Raw genomic sequence first — 10,587 nt, forward strand, 5'->3', positions numbered from 1 at the left:
TGCCTTGTGGTTGCTAGGGTGGTAGGGTGTTGCTATGTGGTTGCTGGGGTGTTCTGGGTGGGTTTTAGGACAATGCAATGAGGTTACTGGGGTGTTAAGGGTGGTTTGTAGGGCATTTCTGTGTGGTTGTGTGGTTGTTGTTTGTAGTTGCTAAGTGGTTTCTTTATGGTTATTGTTTTTTGTTTATCTTTAACCCAAAGTATGAGCAATAGTTACAGTGATATTTACCTTTGGAAAAACCACTAATACATGCACCATATTCATAAATAGAAATACCTGCAGATCAGGCACAGTAGAATAAGAGCAGCACAGAGTATCAAGCCCAGAGTCTTCTGGATATTAAACCACATAGTAAAAGCTGTAGCCCACAAAATGCTTTAGTGAAAACAAGAGCTCATCTCCAGATATTACCTCCCTGAAATCAACAGGTAACAGAAACTGTATGTACCTGTACGTGACTGTCATTTCAAAAAGCATCTAAATCAGCTCACATTAGCGCAGTAAAACCTCGATGATGGTCACATTTCTGACATTACAAGCCTCCCGTTATTCATATACCACATAAATAATGAGCATGTCTCATGTTTATGCAGTTATCACTGTTACCGCAGATTATATTAATGCTAATTAATTCACATGAATGCTCCGGTGTTAGTTTGACAATCACAGTGGTAAAGCACTGTTGATTTGATCTGATTTGATTAGAAAGCCAATGTTAGCAGGAAGGAAATGGGAAGAGCATGTAAACAAGCAAGAAGGAGATGTTAATTCATATGCTGTCCGGGGCAGAGCATCAATCTTGCTTTGTGAGGTTCATCATTCCAGTAGCAAGAGTTCCTCGTTCAGTCGCACTGTCTCTCACTCCAACAACAGATCCATCATCCGTGCGGCTGATTGGGACAACAGTACTTGTTATGCTATAAAACCTATCATCGTGAACTTAGATGCCATAAATCTTCCCTTAAACAGACAACAAGCTCTGGAAACACAGACAACACTGCTTCTCATCACAGATTGATGGCAACTTTTGATGTGCATGCTCTCAAAACAGTGTGTTAGTGAAAAAAGAGTGTGTGAAAGTTGTGTAATGGCTGATATTAATTGAAATGTGATGCTTTTTTGTTGTTGTTTTGCTTTGGTAGGAGATTGAGATATTACAATCCAAATTCAGTACAACAGAGTGTATCAGTCTTCACAGTAACTATAGCTGTTGGCTTCATGCTTTTGCTCTCTATCATATTGTGAAACTGGAAATAATCAATGCAAGTGATGTAAGAAAAATGCCAGATGCATCATGCATCAGATACAAGTTCAGTCGGATTTGTTTGTGGTTTTTACCAGTGCAGCCAAAGTGTTTAAATATGTACAACAGGAACACACACTTTCAGTGCACTAGCCAAGCTTTTAAATATGTTTCTGGCTTACTTTTCAAATTAACATTCCCTAAAAACTGCCTATACTGATTAAATTTTCAGAAATATAAGTACAAATATATCTTCTGTACAATCATAGTTTAATTTGAGGATATTAAATGGACATGTTATTATTTGTATTTGCTATAAACATCTCAGCTTTAACTTACTTGCTCAGCAAGATTCTCTTTAAACTGTTGCAAAGAAATTGGAAAATTTCTCACAGAAGGGGTATATGCTAATTCCTGTTATAGTGTCCTTTTGTGCTGACAGTGCATTGTTTTGAATTCAAGTTAGTTCAAGTTTAGATGTTTGTTGCAAATACTTGAATAATAACGCATCCGGTTAATATCCCCAAGTTAAGCACAGCTAGAAATGTTTGCATTTATGTGCTCTCATATGATTTGGGCCTAATGCCACATTATTGTGTTCAATCTGGGTAGATTACTTACAAATTATAGTCTGTTACTGATTACAGATTAGATTATGAAAATTATAGTTAGTAATGTAATATAGGTTAGGCATTTTAGGTAATGTATTCAGACTACTTTTTAGATTACTTTTAGATTGCATTACCAGTAACTTGCAGAATTATTTGTTTCAAAGCTAAATGCTATGACACACAGTAGGATTTTTAGAAGGGAAAGTGTAAAATAGATTTTAAAAAGTTACAATCAATAAATTATGAATAATTTACAGTGATTGAATGAATAATATATAATCCATTAAAAAAAACTAATTTTTGGAATCTGGTTACGTAATCAGATTACATGTAATCAGTTACTCTCCAGCACTGATTGTGTTACACCTAAAAGTAACTAATTATGTTATATTGTTACTTTTTATGAAAAGTAACGTTATATTTCTGTTTCTTTCAAAATAGCACAACACTTGGCTCTCAGATGTTTATTTTGGATTTTATTTTGAATTAGAATTTGTATTATTATTATTAAAGTGGAAGTTTTTGCTGTGGCATTGATTTTCATCCTGACAAAATTTGTATGCAGTGACTATAACCTCTTCAAATAATTATGCAAATAGTTTACAATAGTGAATTTTTCAATTGTCATGCGATGCTATCGATTTTTGTCCATGCAAAAGATGCTGCCATACTGCTAGGGTGATGTGTTGGTTGCCATTTTAGCACATTGTTATGCTGTTACTAGGATGAGGTCATTGTTTATACGGCCTCCTTCAATGTATTTGTGCTTCAGTGTGCATCTGTGGGCTTTTTTCACCTGTTTTCATCAGCAGTAAGTCTGATCTCTTTTAATAAGACTTCCCAATGGCACTTGAAGCAAAGAAAGAGACTGTTGAAAAGCAGCATTGTTGCTGTCTTAAATGGGCGTGGTTTAGATTGGCCTCATCTGACAGCGCAGCAGATCGAGGGCCAGAAGCTAATGACAGCGCCATCTCAGACGGGATGCTCCTTTTGTGTAAGATACCCTCTGTCCCTAGAGAGCAGTACTATATGTTTCTTCATTTAATGCTTCATTTGTGATTGGCCAGATCTGTCTGCGTGTGTGTGTGTGTGTGTGTGTATGTCTTGATGAATGTGTGTGCAAAATAGAAGCTTTACAGAAAAATAAAGCCATTGAAATGTCAAGTTTAAAATCACTTAAGAACATAAACAAAGATAATAAGATGCAACTAGCAAAATGCAACTAGCAAAGAGTAACAAATTGTGCAATGTGCATGCAAAATAGAATGTTTACTATAAGTGTGTGTGTGTGTGTGTGTGTGTGTGTGTGTGTGTTCGGGGGTCGTGGGGATCATTGTGTGATTTGAGGTGGTGTTAATGTCGCCAGTCTCCCCTGTGTCTTTCCAGACACAAAGGCGGCCCCCATGTGGGACCGACCCCTCTCCACTCCTGGGTCCTAAAGTGATCTTAATATGAAGATCATTAACTGGAGACAGAGAGGGAGGGAGAACTCATGTGAGAGAGCAGAGAGGGTCTGTCAGGAACAGCCCATGCCATCAATCTTGTCATTTACACAATGCAAAATCAAATCAATGGCAAATAATAAACTGCCGTAGACAAGCAAGAGTGTCACTAAACATAAATAGACCTTCCGAAACTCATTAAAGAATCTTTTTTTTACATGCAAAATGTTGCTTTGCAAATGCATGCATGCATAGATTAATGCATTTTTATAAATGGGTGTTTTTTGCTAGCTTATTTTAGAATAAAATGTATATATGTATAGCAAGTGTAGTTTTTTCCCCACCATTTTTAACCATTTGTAAGCACCAGTTTTTTGGGGTTTTTTTGCTTTCACTTGTTCGTTTTAAATGGTCTTGCACTGAATTTAAAAAAATTACACTACATGCATAATATTTATAATATTAGACAGGATTAGAGAATTTTGAAATTGTAAATAGAATTGGAAAATGTTTAAAATGTCACTGTGGGGCATGTTAACTTTACATAATTATTTTTGTGCATCTTCATAAAAGACCAGTTTTAGTATTTCCATACACATGTGCAATGAGACCTGACAATCTTTATATACATGCATTCATTAATGGATTTATTTAAAAGGGTGTTTTTTTCTCATTTAATTTAGGATAGTTTATATATAGCAAGTATAGTTTTTTCACCATTTTTAATCACTTTTGTTATTTTTCTAAATTTATTTTTTTAATTGAGGCATGCATAATAATAATAATAATTATTATTATTATTATTATTAAATTATAATACAAAATACTGTTTAAAATGGTTTCAGTATTTTTTTTTTCAATTTAAAATTGTATTTGCACCTGCAGAAGGAAATAATTATGCACGCAAATGCTGTATTTCTATTCATTATTTATTTTTTATTTAATTAATACATTTTTTGTGTACTTCCGTAAAAGAGTTTTAATCTATATTTCCATGCATACGTGTGTAATGAGGCCTAACAATCTTTATATGTCTTTGTTGAGCGTATTCAAAGACAACATTTATCAAATCTATGCTTTCTCTCATACAAGTCCCCATCTGCATTAGAAACCCTCTATGAATTGTTCCTAAATAGACTGCAAGCTGCTAATAAAGTGTACTTAACATAACAATAGAAGGCAGACCACTGTCACAGGATGGCCGAGTCAGCCTGGGTATAAGATAATAGATCAGGGAGCCAATCGGATCGCTCGGATGCCTCGTAGCTTCTCTGACTCTCGTTTTTTTTTTTCACTCTGCTCAGCAAAAGCCGAGCTAAGATCAATATCGTGAGCGCTCCCTCTCATCCTAAATTACCGGCTAACGGCAGCATCCTTTCCCCCCTCCGCTACACTCGAGACCCTGCGGTAGTGAGGGATCGGCTATCTTTAGCAGTAATGGAGGCTGTTTGTAATAAAGCAAGGTGGTTAATATCTGCTTGTCGGCTTTCTCTGCCTGTTTCTCTACTCTCAGGGGCTACGGCGCTTATATTATTAGCCGTGTAAAAACGGCACTAGTGTGTGGTGGTGAGGTCTTATTAAGCTTTTACCTGCAGGCTTCTGTCCAATCTCAGCAGGTTGCAACAGTAAGCAGAATGTTATATTGGAGGTTTTTATTAAATTGACGGTTGCAGGTCTCTGTAGAGGAGATTTGGGAAAGGCGCATGGGAAGAGCGACCTTTGAACTTTGACGGCCTTTGTCAGTCCCATAGACTGGATAAAAACATGGACGTAGTGTCTGTGATGTCACCCATAGGTTTCTGAAGAGCGGTTTTGAAGCTCAAAGTGGGCGGAGCCGGCAGGCGCCATCTTGGCAGCGCGTCACCGCGCGTCTCTCCCGGATAATCGAAAATGGGCTAAGAGGCGGGAGCTGGTTGCTGAAACCACGCCCACCTAGCTCGACGGTGGTGACAGCAGCAGCAATCCACCTGTCACTCAAGTGGCCACGCCCTTAATTATGCATAACTTTAAGGCTTAATATAATTTAAAAGGATTAGTTATAAAAAAAATTCACCCCCCTCACAGTTGTCATGAAGGGCAAAATTTGCTATATAGACCAAAACCACTTTTTGTACCAGGCTGTAAACATATTTTTATGCTGTAAAGTTGGGCATTTTAACATGGGGAGTCTATGGGACTGATTCCCTTTTGGAGCCAGCCTCTAGCAGCCAGTCGATGAATTGCAGTTTTAGTCACTTCCGTGTTGGTTTCTGAGAGAGACCGGAAGGTTGCCGCTTGGTCGGTCCCCACAAGAATCAGTGGTTAGAGTGAACCATGAGAGTTAAAAAAAAAAAAAACATCAGAGCCGTGGCACAGTAGGTGACGTGCATGTGAGACACAGGAGAGCTGATGACTCATTGGTTCAGGTCTGATCTGGGTCATATGCCAATCCTGTTCTCTCTGTCTCTGGACCCCTGTAGATTCATAGAGGTACTGCATGTACAGAATTTGTTTTTTTTTTAAAGATTGTGCATATGTGTGCATGTTATGTAGTGTTGTCAAAAGTGCCGATGTCCGTACGGTAAAAATGTGCCAATGCCAGCATTTCATCATCGCTTCATGCTATTCACCGAGCGTTTACACACGGTAACGTTTGTAAGCTGCATCTGTCTTTTTTACATGCAAAAAGAAATGCAGAGTTCATTTGCAAAAACCGATAAATGCCACTTTTTAAAAAAATGAGCTGATTGCCTGCATTATTCTCCACATATAGCTCAATCTGAACCCTAAACACGTTTTGTCAAAAAAGCCGGTTTTGTCCACTTTCAAAGCATCGCAAGTTCACGTTTTACTGCAGAAGCCGACAAGCGCCCTTGTTGTTTTTGAACAGAAACCGATAAATCCATTTTAGCGAATCAGCGTGCTGTATTCAGGTCAGGTGACAAGGCTACTTTCACTTTAAAAAGATGTGCTAGCTGAGAGGAGTTTCGTCAAAGCTGAAAAAGTTATGGAGGATGGATAATTTCGACGAACTTGATGAACCTGTGATATCTTCAAGGCGAAAAAGGAAAATAAAAGCTGAAACGTTTTCACGGAACCTTGCAAAAGCAGCGCATTACAGTGGTGAGGGAAAATCTCCGTGTATTGCATGTGATCACAACAACGTTTGTCAGGCATCTACATTGTCATCTGAGGAGATTACAAAGATTAAACGAGTGTTTTTTTAAAGGGGTCATATGATGCGATTTCAATTTTTCCTTTCTCAAAATAATGTTCTTTTTAGCAGCATCATATGACCCCTTTAAACTCTAAAACATGAAATGTGGAGTTATCTCCTTTTGCCAAAAAACGACTGTTGGAGTTTTCTGCTTTTGCTATAAAACTAACTTTTTATATGTAAAAAAAAAAAAAAACATACTTTCAATTAACTTTAATTTTGTAAATTACCTGTATTTGTTTAAGTTATTATTACTTAATCAAAACAACCCAACTGCAGTTTGATTGATATTACTTGGAATGCGCAATAAAAAAAAACGTGATTTCTGAAAAATAGGAATAAAAATGGAGTTATCGGTTTTTGCAAATGAACTCTTCAAATATTTCTTTACAAATTAATGCATGCATGCAATAATGCATTTGCATAAATATATGGTTTATGCTGATGTCTTTAAGGCTGAAGTTTATATGCATGTATAGGGAAAAGTATTTGTTCTACAACTATTTGAAGGTAAATTACTAATTAACTTTAAATTAATGCATGCATACAATAATATGTGTACATAAGTTTATGCGTTTATTTTAGGCTAAAGTTTATATGCATGTATTTTAAAGGTGAATCACTCATTCTTTTTTACATGCAAAAATAAACTTTTCTTTACAAATCACAAAACATCACTGCATGTTTATAAATGGGTGGCTTATGTAAGTTTATTTTAGACTAAAGTTTATATGTATGTATGGGAGAAAGTTTATTTGTTCTATTATTATTTTATTTAAAGGTGAATCACTCATTAAATTTTATTTCTTTTTTGTTTTTACAAGCAAAAAAAACTTTCTTTACAAATTCATGCATGCATGCATGCATACATGAATACATGTAGGCTATATAAGTAAGTTTATGCTGGTTTATTTTTAGGCTTAAGTTGTGCATGTGTAGGAGAAATGTGTATTTGTTTAATAACTATTTAAATGTAAATCACTACATGATAGGAAAACCTCTTCTTTTTTTTTTACAAGTTCATGCATGCATGCATACATTAACGCATGCATGAAAAATGGGGGGAAATGCATATGTAAATTTCTTTACAAATAGGAGAAAAATGGAGGGTTCAGGGAACCCGTTTAAAACATTTGTTGATTCTAATGGTGCAGGAACTACACATTTCACCTTTAAAATGTACAGTTGAAAGAAATAACATCTTATTTAATGTTTTCTTGTTTCTAACAAGCATAAAACTGTCATTTAAAAATCTAAATCTCTTTTTTGCACAATAAAGTGCTGCAGTGAATCCAGAACGCTGTTGTAAAGGTAAGCATGTTAATTGAGAGACAAGGAAACTAGTGTTCCATAATGTAATAATGTTGACAACCCCTGCTGTTCAGAAAGGATAAACTAGCCGTAAGCACAAAGTAAAACGTTTTATCTACTCATACTAAATTCTCTTTACAGTCTCCATAATTTTCTTTGCAGATCCCTCACAGATGAACTTCAGCTGGTTTAGTTCCTGCATTAGTAGGGACAAGGACGCCCTCCTCTGGCCAAATCTGTAAAATCAAATATGATTTTATGACGGTTGAGATATTAATTGTTGAAAACACTCTCCTTTTCTGAGCTTCACATGAAGTTTAAGACCATAAGATGCAATAATAGTGCATTTTTTTCTTTTCAGGGTAAATAAGACTAGACCATAAAGCTTCCCACAACAGCCCACCTGAAGATCCTGAAGCACCAACAGGTACATCACACAGGTGTCTTCTACAAGAACGTGCTGTAGGAAAAACACAAATCACAAATGAGATCTCTTTAATAGCTCAGTTGTTTCTCCTAGATAACAATGAGATGGAATGAAGAACTCGCATGTAAACTCAAATGTGTCTCTTCTGTAGTTTCACAAGAGATTTGAACAATATCAGAGACCTCAATATGAACTCAAACATTTCTCATCAAGTTTTCTCAATGTCAAATTAATTCCATGAATTTTATAGCTCGATTTTCACAAATTGCTAGTAAATTGCACAGATTACAAAGAAAAACTGCAAATTACAGTTAATTAAACATGACATTTTGAAGTAGAAAGATTCTGTATTTTCTTGTATAATCTATTATATCTATACAACTTTGAAAAATCATTGTTTACAGTGATACTCTTACTGCATGACAGCTATTTTTCTGAATTTTAGAACATTTGTAGAATTTTAAAAGAATTTTAGAACATCAGAGACAAAGCTGATACAAAAATAAATAAATAAATAAATAACTCCATTAAGTCTCCTCAAAGAGCAAGATCTGGCATGAAGAACATGATGTTTTTGTGTCACTCACTTTATTTGGATCAAAGCTCAGCTCATCCTCCTCATCTTTGAGGTAAACGTCATAAAGTTCTCAGCTGACCTCATTCCATTCAGTGTTGTGCAAATGACATTCCTTTTGATTGGCTGTTGACTTTTCACTTCCTGTCGACAAATCCGGCCCACTCAAATCTTCAAACGCTTCATGTTTGCTGCATAAACAGGCCTCGTCCTATAGCAAACTAACACCTCAATCTCTAAAAGCTGCTCGCAGTTCAGACTATCATGTCGATCTGAGATTTTTCTTTTCATGGTTATTCCTGTGAAGGTTAAGATCAGGTTTTTGGGCAGGTGGATCTGACCCCAGATCAGAATAAAATAAAGTTCACAAAAGAAACAGACATTTCACTATGGATTACTTTTGTACAGCTTACAGCATATTGTACAATAACCATATATACTGTATACGGCGTAGTACTGTTAAAATATTTGTATGTAAAGCTGTGCATTATGCAAAAGTAAATGCTTCAAATAGTGTATTAACTATATTGTTTGTAATTATGTTGCATGTTTATATAAGCAAGTTGAATTCAGTTTTCATTTTACACTCTCAGAAAAAAAGGTACAAAAGCTTTCACTGGGCAATAAGCTTTTAAAAGGTACTAAAATGTACACTTTAGGTACTATTTTGTACCTTTAAGGTACCAATATGCACCTTTAGGGGTAAATAGCGTACAAAGATATACCTTTTAAAAAGGTACTGCCCCAGTGACAGCTTTTGTACCTTTTTTTCTGAGAGTGTACTAAGAAAAAATAAATAATGCAATAAAGTACAAGGGTCTGTGCATTACAGATTTTAGATTTAGATTTTACCATGTTTAAGCCAAGTCACATTTATGTCTGTAGCGCTTTATACAATGCAGATTGTTTCAAAGCAGCTTAAACAGGAAAATCACAGTGTTAATTTTGTCAAATGTATCAATTCTAAAACAAATTCAGCTATAAATCAGCTCTGCAGAAGACAATAGTGTCATTTATTCATCTTACTTCAGCTCAATGTTGATTCAATTCAGTTCAATATCTTTTGATGTTACAAAGTTAGAATTCAGTTCAAATTTTGTTCTCATTCAATAACATCAGTGCAGTTAAATCTAAATATTGTCCTTTAAACCCTCTTAAAAACACAGTAATCCTGATGAGGGGACTAGAGGGGAAAGGAAATTATAGTGAGAGTGAGGGAAACGAAAAAAAAAAATTAAAATATATAGCTGTAAAGGAAAACACAAAGAGACACAAGGACACTGAATTAGGTTAGACAGCAAACGAGTGTCACATGTGTGGAGTACCTCCTCTCTACTAGAGGTTGGTCCTAGCAGTGCGGCGGAGGAGAGTGTGTAAGTGTTGTGTCTACGCAAGGTGGCTATATGTTTTCCTAGAATTACAGAAGTTATGTCAGTGTGGTGTAGAGGTTGGATTCCCATGAGCCTTTTCCTCTTGAGTTTCCAAACGAGTTTGGCTGATTCCACGATCTGTCCCATTGATTTTCACGAGGTCTGGATTGGTCCCAAGATTTTTCCCAGTGACTTCCAGGTGAGTGTTGTCGTCCACGCGGTCCATCCCAGCGGTTGTTCCTCTGTTTAGGTCGGGTACCAGCATGGGAGTCTCGTTCTCTGTTGGACGAGGGTGTGTTCCGCTCTTTGTGTGGCGGCTTGGCATGGTCTTGATGTTGGGCGCCCTCTAGAGCCAGACCTTGACTTTGAGTGTTGAAGTCAAGAACTGCTGGGGTTTTGGCGCCCTTTTCTGA

This window comes from Sinocyclocheilus anshuiensis, unplaced genomic scaffold (assembly GCF_001515605.1).
Source record: "Sinocyclocheilus anshuiensis isolate Anshui unplaced genomic scaffold, SAMN03320099.WGS_v1.1 scaffold1497, whole genome shotgun sequence".
Taxonomy (NCBI): Eukaryota; Metazoa; Chordata; class Actinopteri; order Cypriniformes; family Cyprinidae; genus Sinocyclocheilus; species Sinocyclocheilus anshuiensis.